The sequence below is a fragment of the Bos grunniens genome, chromosome 23 (assembly GCF_055505025.1).
Source record: "Bos grunniens cultivar Pamir isolate PY7600 chromosome 23, Bosgru_T2T1.0, whole genome shotgun sequence".
Taxonomy (NCBI): domain Eukaryota; kingdom Metazoa; phylum Chordata; class Mammalia; order Artiodactyla; family Bovidae; genus Bos; species Bos grunniens.
In genome coordinates, this window is record NC_141187.1 from 17,731,754 (window position 1) to 17,752,882 (window position 21,129).

Here is a 21,129-nt window from a genome sequence, read left to right on the forward strand (position 1 = left end):
GTAAGAGATTTGTTTGCCCACATTTGTACTATCTTGGCAAGCTAGCAACCCGACAAAATATTTTCTGGTTGGTTTTGCCTGTGCCGTGGTTTTTATTTTTGAGGGGAAGAAAAATTTACACCTTGGTTAAATTGTTCTGAAATACAACGGCTGTTGTTTTAAATTGCTGTTAACTTCAAGGGTTGAAGCTAATATGATTTCCAGGCTCATGGGAGTTGCTGATAGACTATGCTGTGAACCATAACCAGAAATGAAAAAAAAAAAAAATTAGACACGCGCAAAAGCAATTAAATTATTCCTTCTCCAATATTCTCATTTCTGCATTTATCAACGGCTGGGTAACTACCCAAGGATATGCTGACTTCCTTGTGGTGTGTGCCCGATGGGGGGAGGGAAGTGGGGTGGGAGACAGACTATAAACAGATCATTACTGTGGAGTGTGATAATAGTCTATAATAGAGTACCTATCACATGCATAGAGAGGGGAGTTATTTATTCACGTTCAGCAGTATTTTTCAAACGAAGGTTGCCTCCCTTAGTGGATCGTGAAATCCATTATAAGGTGGCAAACAGCATTTTTAAAAATGGGATAATAGAATGAAATAGATCAAGTTGCATCCTCCACAGGAAGTTTAGATACTGTTTTCGGAAGCCTTTGTTTCAGTTAGGCATCTACTGCATTGCAATGTGAAATCTGTTTCTTGAGATTGAGTCTCAGGCAGAGATGTTTGAAAGCCACTGGGGGGTGGAGGGAAGGCTTCCCAGAGGAGGTGGCATTTGAACTGGGCCTTGGAGAATGGTGGGCTTGCCCCAAAAGAAGGACATTCCAGGCAGAGGGGAAAGGATATGGCCAAATGGGGGAGGAGTTTGTTCTTGTCCAGGGGTGGGTGTTCTCCATGACTGGACTGCAGGGTGCGGGGACAGGAGTAGCTGCAGGTGCCCCTGGGGAGGCAGGTGGAGCCAATAAACCACTTGTAAGTACCAGTATCAGGGCCTCAGTTCATCCCAGAAACTCCATTTTTCTGCGGATGAGTTTGGCCTTGGGAATCTGTGTTTCTGATAAGCTTCCCTGGGCAGTGAGGTGCTAGTAGAGGTGTGACACCAACAACTCTGGGTTTTTGAAAGGTGATTTGGGGTCATAATTTAGATAGAAGAGTGATTGGAGGGAAGGGAAATCGAGAGACCAAGCAAGAGATAAGGGCCTGAATTTAGGTGAGGCAGTTAGTGGAGCAAAGGGACTAGGTTGGAGGGAGATTTTGGAAGTGAGTTGCCTGGGTTAAGGGAGAAAAGAGAATAAGAAGTCACAGATGATTCTAAAATATGTAGAGAGTACATGTGCTTTGCTCTGATTGCCAATCTGTGAACAACCTCCCGGTTGTTAGACCTGACTCAGGTTAATCTAACTCTACAAGGGACTGACCAGTATACCTAGACTGCTAGTTGACTGGTTTGATTTACAGTGAGGGAGGTGCCTTAACCTTTTTGGGTACAAAGGTACTTGTATCTTTGCTCAGCAGTATCAGAGCACCTGGGGAATGGCACCAGTAATTAGAAGATTTAGGGAAGAAGAATGGTATGGTCTAGGAGGTATTTCATGGAGGCTTTGAAATTGCCTGACTGACCAACTTTACCCTGCTCACATTAGAATGTGATCAGAATACTCGTGGAGGTGATACAGTGTCTCTGCCCCTCAGTTTTTTCTTCCATGTTGAAGATGTATCTTGGTGTGTGCTTTGTACTTACTTATTTCTTTGTATTCGACTTGTATGTACAAGTCATCTTTTAGGGGTAGTTTCTTCTTCATATGTCTTCCCTCTTGGTTTCATTTTCAGAAAGGACACTGACATTTATTTACTGAGCAAGCCCCTTTGCATGGGTAGCTTATCTTCACGGTTGGCTTTCTCTCCAAATTCTGAGCTTGTGAGACCTCTCTGCTGCTGTTTCCATGACCCATGATCCTGCTGGGCATGGTGGAGTGGAAGGGACACTCTGCGGAGGACATGTTCAGAGTCCCGGCTCCACAGGGGCCTGGGAGCTGGTGACGCTTCCTGTGTGTGTGACGCCTCCTCCAAACCTAATGACTGTCCTCCCCTCACATATTCAGTGGGGAAACGGGCTGGATGTGTAAGACAGCAAGGCCAGTGGGAGGGACTGTGCCTCTGTTTTCTTAAACAGTTCTCTGTTCCTCATCCTTTACTAGAAGCTTGTAGGAGTTCAGATTTTTTTTTAAGTCTGTCAAGAAAAATAACCAGCTTGAAATATGTCAGGACTAGAATAGCCTTAGTCTCTACAAAGACGATTTAAAATGTTTATACTCATGTATCAAATAAAATAATACTGTAGGCAAGGTACTGAAAACATTTGTAATCACTCCAGTAATTTGCTTATTTACCACTGCTTTGAAAACAATTCCACGTTACTTCTAATAATAGTATTAGCAACCACAACAGTAACGGCAACTAATATTGAGTATTTATTGTATACCAGGCACTAAAGCTGGTTTTACATCCCTAATATCACTGAACTCTTCCCCTACTGACCCAAGATACAGACACTGTCACCTTCATTTTACATATAAGTAAACTGAGGTGAGAGAAGTTAAAAACATAGGCCACGGTCACATGGCTAAAATGCAGCAATGATAAAGCTCTTTGATGAGAGAGGAAGTGAAAGAGAGTGAGGAAGAACTTATAAACCATTAGGCAATACTGCCTGGGATCAACTGGGCAATGGTTTTATGTGATTCAGGGAGACTGACTCTATTATTAGCTTAATATGTAGCTGTCTACGTAGAAATATGATGATTTCTTGCATTCTTATACATCTGGTGGATGGGGTTGTTTTTCTTTTACTCCACAAGTACTGGTTGCGAGCTTAGTATACACAAAGTCTTCTGCTAGGCCCTTAGAAAATAAAAAGCCTTTGAGGAGCTCCTTATCCTGGACAGAACAGAAGAGAGATACGTTTGGTGGAATCATGTGAGATTGCCATTGGAAATTTACACGGGAAGGTTTCACACGACTTAACCTGACACATAACTAAAACGAGGTGATGGAATATTAGCTGAACATACTGACCTCTCATTATGTTTCAGGCGCCACGCTAAACATTTTACATGCACTAGTTCCTGAATCCTTAAAATAACTCTCAGACGTGAGTACTATAATTATCCCTGTTTTAGAGATGAGGAAGTTGAAGCTCTGAAGGGTGAAGTGACTTGCCCAGAGCCACACACCTGGTGTGTGACAGAGATGGAATTTGAGCCCCGGGCACTCTCAGTGCACAGCCAGTGCACTTAAGCCTCAGATTATAAGCACCTCAAGAGGTTCAAATAAAAGTACCAAGCTTATTTATGCACACTGAGGACTTATAAGTTTTTTATATCACAAACATTCATTGGGTATATCTCAGAGTTCTGTGATCTGGACACATCTGGTCATGCATATCACCACTTAATCTCCAGTATTTGCATTCTCCCCGCTCTGAGAACGGCTAACCAACTGAGGGGAACAGGTGGAGGAAGGATGCAAAAAACAGCAACATTTTCACTTTTACTTGTTATGTTGGTATTGAACCTGTTTATTTAGAGGTACAAGCCCATGCTAGAACATTTCAATTTTATCTTTTTTTTCCACCTGTGTCCAGTTGCCCTTCTTACTAGGTCACATATACAGACAAGCATCATAGGAGGGAGCTTGTACATAACTGTACACGATTAAAGTTTTTTGCATATGATCAAGCCATTTAAAGAACTTTCCTTTTTAAAAGTTTTCTAATCTTATATTCAGATACCAAAATCCTGTCTATATAAACCATCACTTAAAATTTTATGTACAAAGGCATATCCCTTATTTTAAATCCTGTCTATATAAACCATCACTTAAAATTTTATGTACAAAGGCATATCCCTTATTTTAAATGTTACTTTTTTTATTTGCATGTGGGAAATTTTAAGAAGTTGTTTTTGTTTTATTATTGCTGCTGCTGCTGCTGCTAAGTTGCTCCAGTCGTGTCCGACTCTGTGCAACCCCAGAGACGGCAGCCCACCAGGCTCCCCCATCCCCGGGATTCTCCAGGCAAGAACACTGGAGTGGGTTGCCATTTCCTTCTCCAATGCTTGAAAGTGAAAAGTGAGAGTGAAGTCACTCAGTCATGTCTGACTCTTAGCGACCCCATGGACGGCAGCCTACCAGGTTCCTCCATCCATGGGATTTTCCAGGCAAGAGTTTTATTATTAAATGATACCAATTTGGTGTTATACCTGGTGAGTCTGAGATTCTCCCCACTGCTGTCCCAGTATTTTGTGACCCACCTCTACCCTCCCAAATATTCTAAATTATCCTTGACAACTGGCAAAGTAAATCTTCCCCAGTGAGAAAGGATGGCCCCTTCTGCCTATGAGCCCCTCTGCCAATGAGAGAGGATGGTCCCCCTAACTACCACTGAACTTGGTTTTTATTGAAATAGCACAGACTGCTTGTTCCCAGGATCCTTTTGGGGACTTGAAGAGAGGGTGTGTTGAGGAGTCAACCAGGCCTGGGTTCCCCCCAGCTCTTCTTAGACTGATGACCTAAGGCAAATGATGAGAAACATTGGGAGACTCATCAGTGAAAATCTGGATAATTAAACAGTATTCTGTGGGTTTGTGTGAAGGTTCAGGCAATAATACATACTATAAGAATAAAGTATCTAGAATAATGCCTGGCAGGATTTAGTAGGCCCTTAATAAATGTCAGCTCTGGTATTTGGGCATTTGTGAGAAAGCCCGCAGTGCCCTATCCTCTTCTGGAGCTCACCTCTTTGTTAAGTGATTTTAAAGTCAGATTTGTATTTTTTTGGGAGTTTTGGCCTAGTAGGGAGCTCAGCTTTCTGAAATCCATTAATATTTCATTGGAGCTGTGAAGCAACAGCTGCAAAACTTGCTTGGTGGGCCCTAATTGCAATGAATAATCCATGGACTCCTTTGAAATGTAATTCTTCAAAATGTGTATAATAATTAAACTCTAGCCAATCCAAAGGCACTTTAAAACAGGTTTTAAAATTTCCCAAGCCAATTAGAAAACTGGTTGGTCCAACTGTCAAGTGTAGAGAAATAATGCTAATTTATGCAAAGGCTTCAGTTCCAGGAAGACCTTGGCTGAATGTGAACACAACACATATCTTCTGAGAAAACACCTCCATGATACTATGTGATACTAAATCACTGACTGTATTTGTTAAGGCGGGTCTAAATACAAAGCACACATTGTGAGTGACAGAGTGGCAGTTACTTGAACAAGATATGGTTTGTTTTTTGAAGAGATCTATCTTGAATATGACAACATTGTATACCAACCTTGACATATTTATTTTGTACAATAAAACAGCATAGTTACAGTATCCTTATAAAAGCAAATGTGGTATGCTGCCATTTTGTTTTTTTTAATGCTCAGGGGATTTTATTAGAAACTAACCAATTTCACTTAAATAATTTAAATCTAAGGATAATTTTAGAACTCAGTATCTGGGGGATATGGGTTTGAGCTTTCTATCAGCAGAACCCCATTGCTATATGTATTATAAACTAAAATAATTTTAAAGTATTTCTGGGGCCTACATATGTATTTTTAAAACTCTGAATCACATATTTGTACAATCCATCTTTTACTTTGATATTTATTTAAAATAAAAGACAACAAACCCCCAACTTTATTTTTGTGGGCATTTACAGGAAAAGTAAATGTAATTAAACCACACAGACACCTACTCCCAATCCACACTGTCATAATTAGCATTTCTTTAAGTGCTCTGGATGCTGGATGGTTTATGGAGATGTCTCAATTTGAGATTAAATATGGGTGGTAATTATACTTGGACTACAGAGTGTTAAAAGGCTAGGTAGCTCTCTTTCTCTTTTTTTAACCTATTCTATTTCAATGGATATTTGGGTAGCTCTCTTTAAGACTGGGGATCACATCGTGAAAATTCCACAAATGTGACGATACAGATATCTGCATAAAGAGTAAGCACTGGGAACTGGATGTTTTAAGAGTGACTTACTTCCCTCCTCACCTTCCTCTTGGCTGCTAAAGTGTTGTGTTTTTTTTTTTTTAATGTTGACATACAGGTTTACAGATAAGGTTTCACTACACTTCGGAATGGAAAGAGGGTGTTGCAAAGGAAAGCTTAGTAGAATTAAAAGTTGGAATGAATTACCAAATAAGTTAAAAGTGATGTTTTCGCTTTTGTTTTTTTAAAGCATAAGCAAAAAAGGATTTATTGGGACATATTCTAATTAGAGTTTAAACAAATATTGTGTTTTTTGTTTTGTTTTTAAACTACCCCCACTTCCTGGCGCTCCCCCCGCCCCCCCCCCAACTAAAACTAGCGTGTGTGTGTGTGTGTGTGCGTGTGTGTGTGTGCGTGTGTGTGTGTGTGTGTGTGTGTGTGCGCAGGGCGCCTGCTGAGAATAGCACGCATCTCGTAGATCTTTAAAAAAAAAAAAAAAAAAAAAAAACCCTGTTTCTTGAATAAACCACTACGTTTCTTGAGGTTAAAAAGAATCCCAAAGGAAGCAGGAATTATCAGCTTTGGAGTTTGATTTTTCTAAAAAAAAAAAAAAAAAAATTTTTTTTTTTTTTTAATTAAAAAAATCCTAATCTCCGCATTTTTTGCTAGGCGAGAACCGAAGTTTGGAGGTAGACGAACAGGCGAGCGGTTTGCCCGGGCGCAGACCATGAAGGCCGGGCGGGCGCGGGGAGCGGGCGCCCGCCGCCCGGCGCGGGGGTGAGCGAGAGAGAGAGCGGAGCGCGTGTGGCCGGCGCCGCTCGGCCGGGAGCTCCCGCGCCCGCGCCCCGCGCCCCGCGCCCGCCGCCGCCGCCGCCGCCCCTGGTGCGATGGCGCAGAAACCCCGTTGACAAGGCACTGCTTTTTCATGACGGTGAGTTTCCCTTTGAGTGTATTATAATTTTGTGATAAAAATTTCAAGGAGAAAAAAAAAACACACACAACCTTCTTCCTCTGCCTCTTTCCTTCGGGGAGGGGAAAAGCGAGGGCGGGGGGGCTGGAGATCTATCTCCAGACAGACAGAAAAGAAAGAGGAGCAAATTAAACACCGAGTTGCCAAAACCAGGATATTAGGTTTCAGCCCAGAGAGCTATTGGCTAAGGCTGTGTTTTTTTTTTTGGGGGGGGGGGTGGGTTTGTGGGTGGGTGATGGTGGTGGTGGGTGGATGTTTAATGGACACGGAGAAAAGGGGAATCGAGTGTTTATGCCTTTCCCAGCGATGCCCGGGCCCCGGGAAGACCAAGTTCAGTGTCGCGGGCGGGGGCGCGGGCGGGCAGGGGGCGGCGGGGCCGGGCTGGGGGCTCCTCTGCGGGGTGGGGGCCCTGGCGCCTTTTTTTTTTTTTTTTTCCCTTTTCGCGGATGCAAATTTCTGGAGCGGGGAGAGGGAGAAGCCTGGGAAGGGGGGTGGCGTGGCGGTTGGTGGTGGGGAGGAGAGGGGAGGGAAGCCTTTTAATGACTCATTGATTGAGCCGGTTTAAAATTAGTTGTGTGCGCGAGTGCGAGTGTGTTTTCCGCCCCCCCGGAGCCGCCGGGAGCCGGGAAGGAGGGAGCGGGGCTCGGCGAGGGGAGGACGGGCGCGGCGGGGCCGCGAGCAGGGGGCAGGGAGGGCCAGGAGTGACGGCGGGCGAGGAAGAAAAATAAGCTTTTCCAATCTCCTCCCCTCGGTTCCCCCCGCCTCGTTTCTTTTCTCTCTCCGAAGCTCTTGGGTGTGAATCGCATTTTCTTTCTTCTCGGCAAAATGGACCCCGCGTCTCAAGAGGGGGAGGGAGCGGGTGGGAGGGAGGCGGCGGGGACGGGGTTTATTTTTCATCCTGGCTTCCTCCTTCCCGGCGCTTGTGCCGCCGGCCGCGGCGGGGAGAGCGCGGGGCCGGCCGGCCTCTCCGGCCTGGTTCCCGGCGCGCGCGCCGGGGCCGGCCGGCCTGGCCCTTTCCCGGTCGCCTCGCCGCCTGGGCCCGAAGCACCGCCGACGACCCGCGGCCAGGCCCGGACGAGCCCTCGCGCCGCGCGGAGGACCGGCGGCTCAGCCGGGCTCTTCTGCGGGCCCCGCGCGGCCGGTCCGAAGAGACGAGAGGCTCGGTGGCACTCTTTTGGCTGAGAGTGCGCGGGCCCAACGCGGTTCGCGCCCCCCGACCGGCCAGGACGCAGGCTCTTGCGGGGGTTGTGCGGGGCGGGGTTGGGGGGGCGGTTGGAAGGCGCTAAGATGGCGCTGGGCCTGGCCCTTCGCCAGTGCTGGTGGCGCAGTTGCTCTGCGGGCGCCATCTTCCCCGGCGGCACGGGCAGCGCCCTTCTTGGACGGTTCGCCCGCCCGAGCGCCGGGAGGTCCGGGACGTGGGGGCCACGCTCCGCGGGCAGAAGTCTGTGGAGTAGCCTGGTCCTTCCCGGTGCCCCCAGACCCAAAAGAGTAGGCCGCCGGCTCCGAGCGGGAAGGGGTTGGGGACCGCGGCGTCTTGTTCCTTTTACCACTTGCCTTTGAGGGAAAAGAGTCGGGCCTTGCAGCCGTGGGGTCTCTTCCTAAACCCGCATCCCACCCCCAACCCCAGTCAAGATTGGAGATGAAGGCTTCTCCGTGTCTTCCTAGGGCTCGAACCTGGAAGACTTTGCTTTCCCTGGCCTGGCTGGGGGCAGATCATGGAGGCTTTCCCTTCGCTCTCTTGCACTTCATTTTGAGAGGAGAGTCAAACCCAGTTGCAGAATTGCAGAAAAATAGTCGAGGACAGTGTCTGCCTTCCAGTATCGTGGTTCTGTATGGGTCCCCTACTAGTTTTCTTGGTTGTGTTTTCACAACCCTGAACAACCTTTTCTCTGGTTGTCACATTTGTGGGAAGGTAATGGGTTCCAGTGATCTGAAACTTCTTTTTGGCTTTCATATTCCCTATTATAAATGGTAGTAAATTACAATAGTTTCTTAGACCTCTGATCTGAAAAATTAAACTCACTTTGGAACACCCCGGAGACTTTTTCCTTTCAAAAAAAAAGGGAGGGGGGGCTGTTATGGTTCATCTCTTTCTAATCACTATAAGACTTCTGAGTTCCCCCACTTTTTATTTAAAATGTTTCCTAGAAGCATTCATAAAAATACTCAGCTATCTTGTAGTAGCAGTATAACAATGGGTGTGTGGGTTTTAACTTTGTTACTGAAAAGTTTATTGGGAGGAGTCTGTAAAGCTCTGATCTTTCTAGGCGTCTAGATGGAAAGTAAATAGTTAATTTCTAGTGGATAAAAGTAACTTAGTGGCACCATTAGGTATGTCCTTGACTGTGGTGGATGTCTTTAGGCCTTTTAAGATTGTTGTATGCCAAGAACAGTGCTTGGTGTTTTTTAATTCCTATTTATCATATCAGCTCTGCAGTATTGGTTTTTATTCTCTACTTGCCAGGGAAGGAACTTAAAATGTTTGCCAAGATAGTTGAATTGTTCAAAGTCTCAAAGTTTTAAGTGATAGAACTGACAGTGGGTCCCAGAAGCCCTGTTCTTGGCTCTGTATCTAATTTCCAAATCTGAGCAGTAGAATCAACTGGTGAGATGTTTTTAAAATACGGATTTGTAATATCCATTATTTGTTAGGGACAGTTGGGGTTTTTCAAAAGGTCTGATGTATTGGACAGTCTCAGTTTTAAGTTTCTGACTTTGAATTTCTTGATGCTTGTAACTCCCTCCAAGAATTTTGAAATTCTTGCTCATCTAGGATCGCCTGGACTCTGTTATTCCAGGCTCTCCAGGTGACTTCATTGTGACCCAGAGACGTATTCAGAACATCCCTGTATTAAACTATGCACTGTGCTGCTGGCTATCTTTTGAACTGGAGCACGTGCTGCAGTTCATGGGGTCGCAAAGAGTCGGACACGACTGAGCGACTGAACTGAACTGATGAGACTTGAGGTTCATATCATTTTGAGTTTCAGCACAATTTTATTGCTTGCGTTATTTTTATTTTTCTCCTGCCATTTATCAAAATGTTGAAACGATTTTCTTACAGAAATCTTAGGTATCCCAAGACTTTTAAATCTTAGTATATTTTAAAATATATATATAGTTTCATTCTACTGAGAAGTTATATAACATACTGGCTTCAGGTCTAGCCAGGCCATCTAGTTTAGTCAAGACAGCTCTGGAACAAAAATAGAATTGAATCTAGGAAATACAGAAGTTAGAAGTGGGGTAGAAGATATACTGAAATCAAAACCTAGAGATAAATCCTTGAAAGAACGAGTTCTTTTCTGAATTTTAAATTGAGAAGATATTTCTTGCATTTTGGGAAGTAGGATGGGGAACTTATTCTAAACATGAGACTTAGTAGGAATGGAATATACATTAAAGACACAGAAGGTCAGGAAGAAACATCCAGAGCAGATAATGAATAGCCAGCCAGACCAAAATGAGAGAACCAAGTCAGTGAGGAAATCATTAACTTCTCTGGAGCAGAGATCACATATTTGAGTGATTTTGTGCTTTTCTTTCTTCTGAAATCGCTGTTGTTTAGTGATCGCTGGGGGAAATGGTTGAGACCTTTGATGCAGGTGTCAGAGTTACATTTTTGCCTATATCCATGTTCCTCTGCTATATTTTGAAAAGCTTTGTAAGGGGCCGCTGCGGATACCTGTGTGCAGTCCGTTGTCTAGTCTAGTGAGTGGGTGGAGTTCTAGTATTTGACTGTCCCATGTGGTTTTTCTCTGCTTGTTTTTCATGGCGTAAATGCCACAGCAATTATTTTCTTTGACTAAAATCCAGTAAAGCTTGAAAGGGGGGGGCGTGGCACGTGGATCTAAAAATCAGCCTGTTCAGAGGGAAAGAGAAGCGTCTTTATTTTAAAGTAGCCTTCAGTAGAATTCAAGACAGACAAGATCTCTGCCCTCATGAAATTTGTAGTATAGTGTGAAAAACAGGAAATAAGGAAACACAAATAATCAAGGAAATTAAAGATTAAGAAAAAACTTAAAAGAAGTTGAGCTTGTGGATCAAAAGAGTGTGTTATGGGGAAAAGAGTGTATTGTTTTGGCTAGTAAGAGTCAAGGAGTGTCCCTGTGAAAAGGTGACATTTGAGCTGAGACTTAACACATGAACTTGTGTTAGCCTTGTGAAAAGCTGGGGAGACATTCCTGGCCTGGGAACAAGTACAAAGCCCTGAAAGGTCTGGAAGGGCAGGGATGTTAGAACAGAAAGAAGCAGGAGGAGAATGCAGTGAAATGGGGTTAGAGAAGGTGTGCAGGGCCTCTTAAGACATACAGGGGCTTGGCGATTTTATTTTATGAAAAGGAGAAGCTATTATAGGGCTTTAATTAGGGGAGTGATATGTTTTTGTTTTTAAACATCACTGGCTGCTCTGTGGAACAAGAGAGGAAGCAGAGAGGGCAGTTGGGGAACTACTGCAATGATCAGCTCAAGTTTGATAGTATCTTAGGCGAGTGCAATGGAGATGGAGCAGAGTAGATGATGGGTTTCAGAGATATTTTGGAGGTTGAATCAGGAGTATTCGCTTCATGGGTTGGCTGGAGGAACAGGAGAAGGAATCAAAGGATTCCTTCAGATTCCTGGCTTACGGCTTGGTGGCTGGTGGTGCCAGTTGCTTGTAGAGAAGACTGGGGCGCGGGGGGCGGGTAACTAGAGTTCTGTGTGGAACCCGTTGGATGTCTCACAAGTGTTTGAAAAACCTAAGTGGAAAGTCAAGCAGGCGGTGAGTGTTCAAGTTGAGCTGAGGGTAGTGGACGTAAATTTTGAGAGTCACCAGCATGGAGATAGTATGTCATGGAACTGGTTGAGATCATCTGTGAGCATAAAAGACTTACGATCAAGCCTGAAACTCCCGTGAGTGAAGGGGGCGCAAAGGAGACCAAGAAGGCTCTGCATTAAAGCAGGAGAGTGATTTTATCTGTTTCAAGAAAAGGGAGTGGTCTGCTGTGCCAAATACTACTGGGAAGTTAAACCCTGAGGAGAGAAAAATTCCACTTGGATTTGGCGGTCTTGACAAGTAGTGTTAGTGGCACGTGGAATGGAGGCCAAATTGGAATGCACTGAGAGAATGATGAGAGTGAAAGAGGAGAGTGAAAAAGTTGGCTTAAAACTCAACATTCAGAAAACTAAGATTATGGCATCGGGTCCCATCACTTAGTGGCAAATGGATGGGGAAACAATGGAAACAGTGACAGACTATTTTGGGGGGCTCCAAAATCACTGCTGCAGATGGTGGCTGCAGCCATGAAATTAAAAGACGCTTGTTCCTTGGAAGAAAAGTTGTGACCAATCTAGACAGCATATTAAAAAGCAGAGACATTACTTTGCCAACAGAGGTCCGTCTAGTCAGAGCTTGGTTTCTTCAGTAGTCATGTATGGATGTGAGAGTTGGACTTTATAAAAGCTGAGCACTGAAGAATTGATGCTTTTGAACTGTGGTGTTTGAGAAGACTCTTGAGAGTCCCTTGGACAGCAAAGAGATCCAACCAGTCCATCCTAAAGGAAATCAGTCCTGAATATTCATTGGAAGGACTGATGCCGAAGCTGAAACTCCAGTACTTTAGCCACCTGATGTGAAGAACTGACTGGTTTGAAGAGACCCTGATGCTGGGAAAGATTGAAGGCGGGAGGAGAAGGGAACGACAGAGGATGAGATGGTTGGATGGCATCACGGACTCAATGGACATGAGTTTGAGTAAGCTCCAGAAGCTGGTGATGGACAGGGAGACTTGGTGTGCTGCAGTCCAAGGGATTGCAAACAGTCAGACACGACTGAGCAACTTAACTGAACTGAGAATGGGAGTGAAGCCAATGTGACCCGCTTGTTGGGAAAATTTTGCCATAAAACAAGGACAGAAATGGCACAGCAGTGGTTGGGGAGAGAGAGAGGTGGGGTCAAGGAAGCACATTTTTTAAACTGATGGGAAATAGAAGAGCATTTTCAATAAGCTAGTGAGACTGTCTAATAGGGAGAGACTAATGCAGAAGAGAGGTAAGACTACCAACGGAACAGAATTCTTTCTTTCTCTTTCTCTCTCTCTCCTTTGCTTTGCTTTCAGGATCTTAGTTTCCCAACTAGGAATTGGGCCAACTAGGCATCTGGGCCAAGGTAGTGAAAGCACCATGACCTAACCACTGGATCACCAGGGAATTCCTGCCAAAGGAACAAAATTCTTCAGTAGGAGAAGAGTCAGAATACAAGAGGGTTTGCCTTTGGTGGGAGCAGGATGACTTGCAGTGTAGCAGGAGAGAAGGCAGAGAGGCTTAGGAATTGGAGGTAGAATACGGGGCTTTTTGTTCTCATGGTTTCGGTTTTCTCAGTGGAGTCTGAGGCAGGGCCAGCACCTTAAAGGAGGAAGGGGTGTGGATGGTGTGAGATAAGGAGGACACCTTGCTTTGGACAGCAGGGCGGTGAACTCATTGGGATACTCGATAGGGTGGCTGGGCATTGCTGAATGCCTGGGTGCACGTTGGAGGGCGGGGGTCTGCATGAAGGTGGAACCAATCAGTCCAGTTAGTTGTGTGATTTTCTGCCACCAGCTAACCACCACCGTTTATTACAAGCGAAGTAAAAGCAGCCAGGTGATCAGTTCAACCAAGATTGGCATTTTTGCCCCCCAGATGTGATAGGAAGAGAGACGCCAGGGACTCGAGGGTGGTTGCAAGGGGGTAACAGTGATGAACCAGGATAATAAGGGTGGGGGCCGAGAACTTAACCTTGAGAATAACTTTTGGTTAATAAAAAGGGACGTAATGGTAGAGAATTTCAGCTGGGGATAGTGAAAAAGATAGTGACAATAGTTTTATTGGGTTGGCCCAAAAGTTCGTTTGGTTTTAAGTAAAAAAAAAGACACGTTTTTCATTTTCACTGAGAACTTTATTGCAGAACATATTCAGAATGTTCTTTTTGGCCAACCCAACACAATAGTGAGTATGTACTTAAAGCCAATGAAGTGTACGCTTAAGTGGTAAGTCTTGCGTGTTTTACCACAATTAAATGAATTCAAGAGTTCCCTGGTGGTCCAGTGGATAGGACTCTGTGCTGTCAATGCTGAGGACCCAGGTTCTATGGAAGAAAGACTTAGAAATCATATCTCAAATTATTGAGAGTGAAGAGATGGTAATCCCTCTTATCATGGGCCCAAACTTGAATAGGCGAAGCAGTCACCTGTAGACACGGAGCTTCTGGAGGAGAACCGAGAAATCTTACGTTTCCCTGTTCACTGACTTTTTCTAAGCCTGTAGCATGGCATTTAAAACACGCTGGGCACTCAGTAAACATTTGCTGGCTGACTACTTAGACAACCAGGTAGAACAGAATGATGGAACTAAATAAAAATTGTTTTTGAGATAGAAATCAGTAGGGACTTGTAGTGCATTCTGATGGCTGTGGGTGAGAGAAAAGTCGGGTTAAAGGGAGAGGGAGAGAACTAAGGGAAGGTCATTTTTTAAAAAATTCAGATAATACCAAGTGGAACTTTGTAGCACTGTCCTTAACCTCATTTTTTCTATTATTTCCTCACACTGCTGTTACTCACTTTTTCATAAGGTTCCTCTGTTCCCCAAATTGCCTACAGAAAAAGTAACAGTAAAATAAAAGGAGAGGAGAGCAGGGTAGATGATAGGATTCAGAATAGAGGTCTTTCCTGAGAAGATTGCAAGGCCATTTGTCAGGGGCAGAGGCAAAAGGTTTTGAGTTTGAGGGAAAGAAATGTGTGAAATGTGTGAGATGTGGGGGAGGATGGAGGAAAGGAGTGGGACTTGGTGGCAGTGAGGCAACGTGAATTAAACAGTATACCAGATCCACCTGCGTGGCATGGTTCTCTCATGATCAATAGTGTTCTAGAGTAAAAGTGAAAAATACAGTGGGTGAGGGGGCTGGCAGACGGTGGGGGTGGTTAAATGAATGTGCAGTGGGAATGTAGACAGAGAAGAAAGGCGGTGTTGCCTTTAAAGGATAGCCCTAAAAGGGAAACTTTGTAAGTGGTCCCTCGCCGAATGGAAGTGGGCCCAGAAGGCCGCTCTGCTGAGGCGGTTGTACACGCGTGAGGTAGCTCAGGAGCGCTCAGAACTGGCAGCGTGACTGGGATGGGAATGTGGAAGATAGAGGTCTTGGGGAGAGGCAGCTAGGGGCTTGATCTTTTCTCCTCCTTACCTCATATGTGCTTCCATTCAGGAAGAGACCTGAAACCTCACTGTACCAGATGTTTAACCCAGGTTCCCCTTCCCTGTACTCCCAATCAACTTTGATTTATGTAGTTGTGATTTAATTATGCATTTCTTTTTAATAAAGTTGGAAAATTGAACATTTTCTGTTTTTGTGGGTTTTTTGGCTTATCTTGCAAACACACTGAACGTTCATTTTACCTGAAATAAAAATCCTGAATGTGAGGGAATGAGATATGAAAAGTATTGCCTTTCTATGCGTGCTCAGTCGCTTCAGTCGTGTTCAACTCTGTGACCCCATGGACTGTAGCCCGCCAGGCTCCTCTGCCCATGGGATTCTCCAGGCAAGAATATTGGAGTAGATTGCCATACCCTTCTCCAGGGAATCTTCCCAACCCAGGGATCAAACCCTTTTCTCTTGACATCTCAGGCATGTTCTTTACCACTAGCACCACCTGGGAAACCCACATGAGGGCTTTCTAGGAAAGGCTTAGGCTTATTTCAGTTTTCTACTGAAATCCATGGTGCTTCCTAGTATCATTAGAAATTAAACATGGAGTCCCAACCTGTGATTGAAACATTTTCATAAGAAAGAAAATGGGGGAAAGGAGAAAGAATGTTGTTAAACCTTAATATTATTTCAGGCCCTGATGGGTGTTAAGGATTATAAAATTCTAAAGAACTCCCTGTAGATAGGTTTGTCTCCATTTTATAGATAATGAAACTGAGGTTTAGAAATGATAAATCGCTTACCCGAGGTTACATTATAAGGGGCAGAGCTGGGGTTTGAATATATACTGCATGTCCATACCTCATACAGTTTGCCATTGGTATTAAAACCATGTCTAAATTTTGTCTACAAATGACTGTCTACAAGTTAAAATATTTTGAGGCCCTAAAATTAAACTTGGATGACCTTCGTTTCAGTAGGAGAAATGGTAAAAGGTAGTGTTTTGTTGATAATTAAAAATGGTGACCAAAAAACCCAGAGTCTTGTTGTCAGTGGTCAGATTTTAGGTCAGAGCCATTATTCTGCTCCTTCTGCAGATAATTCAGTTTCAATTTGCATAGCATGGTGAACCAAACATAGGGCCCATTTTAGCTCTATACTTGGGAGCAATCAGAGATTATGAATCATATCTTTCACTAAACAAAAATCCTAACTGGAAGTGAGAACACTCAGAACCTTAATTAAACATGATATGGTGCCGCTCAAGTTGTTCCCTTGCTTGGAATGCTGTCAGTGTAATCATAGTACAGATTTGGGGGAAAGGATTTAAAACGGACAAAATATGATTCACTCTATAAGGAGACGTTCTTTTAAAGAGGCCTTGCTGTAGGTTGAATATAAGACCAGTGAGATAATGCGTCAGAAGGATTTTTTCCTTTTCTTTTTGACTCTGGGAAAAAGCTGAGCCCTGAGGGACAACAATAGTAAAAGATGATGAAACACTCGTACTGTGGATGTTTTAGTTTGCCCCACTGACTTATGGCTCTTGAGCATTAAGTGGCTCCCTCTATAGTCTGAGGTGGTACCTGGGTTCTTGGAATGCTAGAACTAACCTGAATTTTCCCTTTCCCTCCTTGAGAACCAGCCCTCTCACTACTTACTAGTGGTAAGCTTAATTTGGGGAGATGAAGAATTTCAAAATCTTGTGGTAAGTGTAATATGGGAGAGACTTTAAAAATTTTGTTATGCAGACTAAATATTTCAAATATAACTAAGGAATATTAAGACTGCTATTATATGTATTAAAATCACCTACTTTTAAAAGTTGCTTGCAGTGTATTTCAGATTTTTATTGTATTTTTTAAAGATAATCAGTTTACTTAGTTTCTTGTTTTTTATTTTAGAATTGGTATTCAACTCTCCTTAGAATAACATTTCACAGTGTTATAACAATATAGGTGGTCTCCTGCATTGCAGACAGATTTCTTTACATTCCATGTGTAGAGACTGTTATCCACACACACACACAAAATCAGGGTTTTTTTCCTCCTGATTCTTGAGAGTAAAGGTTGTTTTGATGGTGTGCTTTTAACTTGGAGGTATTTCTCCTTGGATTTAAAATAAAAATGCTTCTATAATTAAATTTCTTTTAACTCTGATATTTCCTAGAAATGCAAAGAAATATATTTAGAAATAAAAAGTAAGAATAAACTGACCTATTTGTATTCTGATTATTCAGATTTGTGAGAATCTTAGGATTGGAGAGATCCAGAGAGGCCAGCCTCTTTTCTCCAGGTGTGATCACACTTAATGGATGAACATTTTCACCTTGAGATGTTTGGAATTGTTTCTATCCATAAGCCTCAAGATAGGTTGCTTACCTATTTATTTTAGGTATTCCTTTTCACTTTACTGGTCTAGTTTAACAGGTAATAATAACTGATTTTTTTTTTTTTTTTTTAGTTCACTTCTCCCTCCAGCTACTGCCCTAATTCTTTGCTCCTCTAGGTTTTTTTTCCCCCCACATTTTGAAAAGTATTTTACTTGTTTCTCTTTTTTATGTCACATGATTTACTTAGAATAATTTTCTGTTACAGCATATATTATGTAGGTAAAACAATCTGAAAGTAAATTTCCAAAGAGAGTAATCAAAGAAAAATAAACTTTGGGGAACTATGTTTGAAAAAGCGGGGTGGGGAGGGCCTTAACTTATCTAGAAATGTAAAATGGACATTGTGCTCCAATGTGAAATGCCTGTGCATACCAGAGAAGATTTCCTTATCTTTTTAGTAGATTTTATGAGTACTGGATTATTACTGTACATTCTTGTTTCATTTGCACTGTTAAAGGTCTAAGCTTAAATTAGCTATATAATCAATTAAGAAATTACCAAAAGTCTTGCAGGGGGTCTGTTTACTTATCTTCCTCACCCATATTCACAAAATGAATTGTGCATATGCTACAGTCAAGATGACTGAGAAGATAGGGACTTCCCTGATGGTCCAGTGGTTAAGACTCTGCTCCCAGTGCAGGGGACTCGAGTTCAATCCCTGGTCAGGGAACTTAACCCACATGCCACATCTAAAGATCCGGTGTGCCGCAACCAAGACCTGGCGCAGCCAAATAAATAAAAATAAATAAATATTTGGACTTCCCCTGTGATTTGGTGGTTAAGAATCCACCTGCCAGTGCAGGGGACATGGGTTTGATCCCTGGTCCAGGAAGATCCCACATGCCACCAGGCAACTAAGCCTATGTGCCACAACTGCGGAGCCTGTGCTCTAGAGCCTGTGAGCCACAGTAAGGGAAGGAAGCCACCTCAGTGAGAAGCCTGTGTGTCACAACTAGAGAAATCCCGTGCAGAGCAGAGACCTAGGCAGACAAAAATAAAAATAATTTTTAAAAAATGACTGAAAAGATCCTAAAGTTGGCTAAACTGGTTTTTTAAAATATGCATATTGGATATGCAATGCAAAATGAACAATGTAGAGAGAGATGTTACAGTTTTCATGTAAATGGAGACTTCAGTTCTATATAATAAATTGTTTTATAGAACACATTATCATTATAATTTAGATGTTTCCCAGCTAGAACTGATACTAGATCAAAAAATGTGCCATAAAACCTATTTGACGTTAACCTTTTAATTTTGTGATATATTACATAAATTCTTGACTCATTATTTAAAATATGTTCTGTGTTCCAAATTACTTTACTATCCATTTAAGGCCCACGTTTTCTTATTGATTTTCTGTCTGAATGATCTGTCCATTGATGAAAGTGGGGTATTAAAGTCCCCAACCATTATTGTGTTACTGTTGATTTCTCCCTTTATGTTTGTTAGTATTTGTCTCACATATTGAGGTGCTCCTATGTTGCTGCTGCTGCTGCTAAGTCACTTCAGTCATGTCCAACTCTGTGCGACCCCATAGACGGCAGCCCACCAGGCTCCCCCGTCCCTGGGATTCTCCAGGCAAGAACACTGGAGTGGGTTGCCATTTCCTTTTCCAATGCGTGAAAGTGAAGTCCCTCAGTCGTCTCTGACTCTTATCGACCCCACGGACTGCAGCCTACCAGGCTCCTCAGTCCATGGAATTTTCCAAGCAAGAGTACTGGAGTGGGGTGCGATTGCCTTCTTCGGCTCCTATGTTAGGTGCATGTATAATTGTTTTATCTTCTTTTTGGATTGAACCGTTGATCATTATGTAGTGTCTTGTCTCTTATAACAGTCTTTGTTTTAAAGTCTATTTTGTCTGATATGAGTATTGCTATTCCAGCTTTCTTATGAGTTTCATTTGCGAGGAATACTTTCTCCCATCCCCTTACTTCAGCCTGTAAAGTCTGTGTCTTTTGGTTGGTGCATTTAACCCATTTACATTTAAGGTAATTATCGATACATGTGATCCTATTACCATTTTCTTAACTGTTTTGGGTTTATTTTTTTGTAGGTCTTTTCCTTCTCTTGTGTTTTCTGCAAATTACCTTCCTGTCCAAATGTAACCTTAAGCTTGACTCTCAGGAATGTCTTCAGTATATAGTACACATGGAGGTCACAAAGCAAATAATTTTGTTTTCAGAGCATGACACAGATTTGGTATGTGTATATGCATTATCTGTACATACCTTTAAAATATTTTATACCCTTTTAAGAGTAATCTAAAATATTTTGGGAATTTTCTGGCAGTCCAGAGGTTATGACTCTGTGCTTTCACTGTCAAGGGCCATGGTTCAACCATGGCTCAATCCCTGGCTGGGGAACTAAAATCTCACAAGCCACCTGGTGCAGCCAAAAAAAAAAATATATATATATATGTATTAAAAATATATATTAATGTGTATTAAAATATATATTAATATGTATTAAAATATATGTAATATATATTTAATATATTAAAATATATTTATATAAGTATATTAAATATATATTAAATATATATTTATACATATATATAAATATGCTTTTTTTTCCCTTTGTTTTCCAGGATGTCTCTTTTCTAAATGGAATGTCATGTTTTTAAAGGTTATTACTATAACTATCTACTCCAGGAGAAGAAGCCACTGTACTGATAATTCATCATCAAGTATTTATTAAATGCTAATTTTGTACAGGGCACTTGGAGGGTATGGGAACACATGATCTAGGTGGGTGGATAATAGATACAAGCAGAGAAGAAGGAAATGGCATTCCACTCCAGTGTTCTTGCCTGGAGAATCCCCTGGACAGAGGAGCCTGGCAGGCTATAGTCCATGAGGTTGCAAGAGTCAGACACAACACCTAAACCAGCACCACCATACAGCGGTTTGTGATGAATCTCAAATGCCTGATACAAGTGAGAGCAAAGGAGAGAGAGCCTTTGACTAAAGTGTATGAGCAAGTCCATCCATTCACTTGTTCAGCAAATATTATTGAGCAGCTAATATATTCCAAGTGCCTTCTAGGCTCCAAGGTGCCTCAATGAGCAGGGCTCTCTTGAGAAGACAAACTATAAACCTAGATAAACCATAGAGGGGAAAAGAAAGCAAGGAAAGAAAAACATGGAATGCTGAGGGGATGGAAAGAAGACCTTATCTGAGGGAATGACATTCCAGGCAGAGAGCAGCCAGTGCAGAGGGCCTGAGGCATGAGGCATGTGCAGGCCCGGTGAGTTCAAGGCATGGCAAGTCAGCAAGGGCTAGAATCAGAAAGCATTCAGAGATTTGGGGATAGTGGGAACAGTTATATAGGGTGTTAGGGCATTCATAGTTGAGCATAGAAAAGGATTTTGGTTTTTACAATGGGAAAAATGGGAATTCATTAAATGGTTTTGATTTATGTTTTAAAGGGATTACTCAGGAAGTTGGATGGAGAAGGCAATGGCACCCCACTCCAGTACTCTTGCCTGGGAAATCCCATGGACAGAGGAGCCTGGTGGGCTGCAGTCCATGGGGTCGCTAAGAGTTGGACACGACTGAGTGACTTCACTTTCACATTTCACCTTCATGCATTGGAGAAGGCAATGGCAACCCACTCCAGTGTTCT

At 42.9% G+C, this 21,129-nt stretch overlaps 1 protein-coding gene across 2 annotated transcripts in view; it reads left to right on the forward strand.

Annotated features, from left to right (window-relative positions):
* Nucleotides 1-21,129, forward strand: part of BICRAL (BICRA like chromatin remodeling complex associated protein) — a 105,699-nt gene that overhangs the window by 22,340 nt on the left and 62,230 nt on the right. The window contains exon 2 of one of the 2 annotated variants that reach the window (XM_086371695.1): nt 6,658-6,919. The gene's annotated coding sequence lies outside the window, so the exon portion shown is untranslated. Of the gene's footprint in view, nt 1-6,657; nt 6,920-21,129 lie in introns of those variants that run through there. The other variant, XM_086371700.1, reaches the window with a different exon arrangement.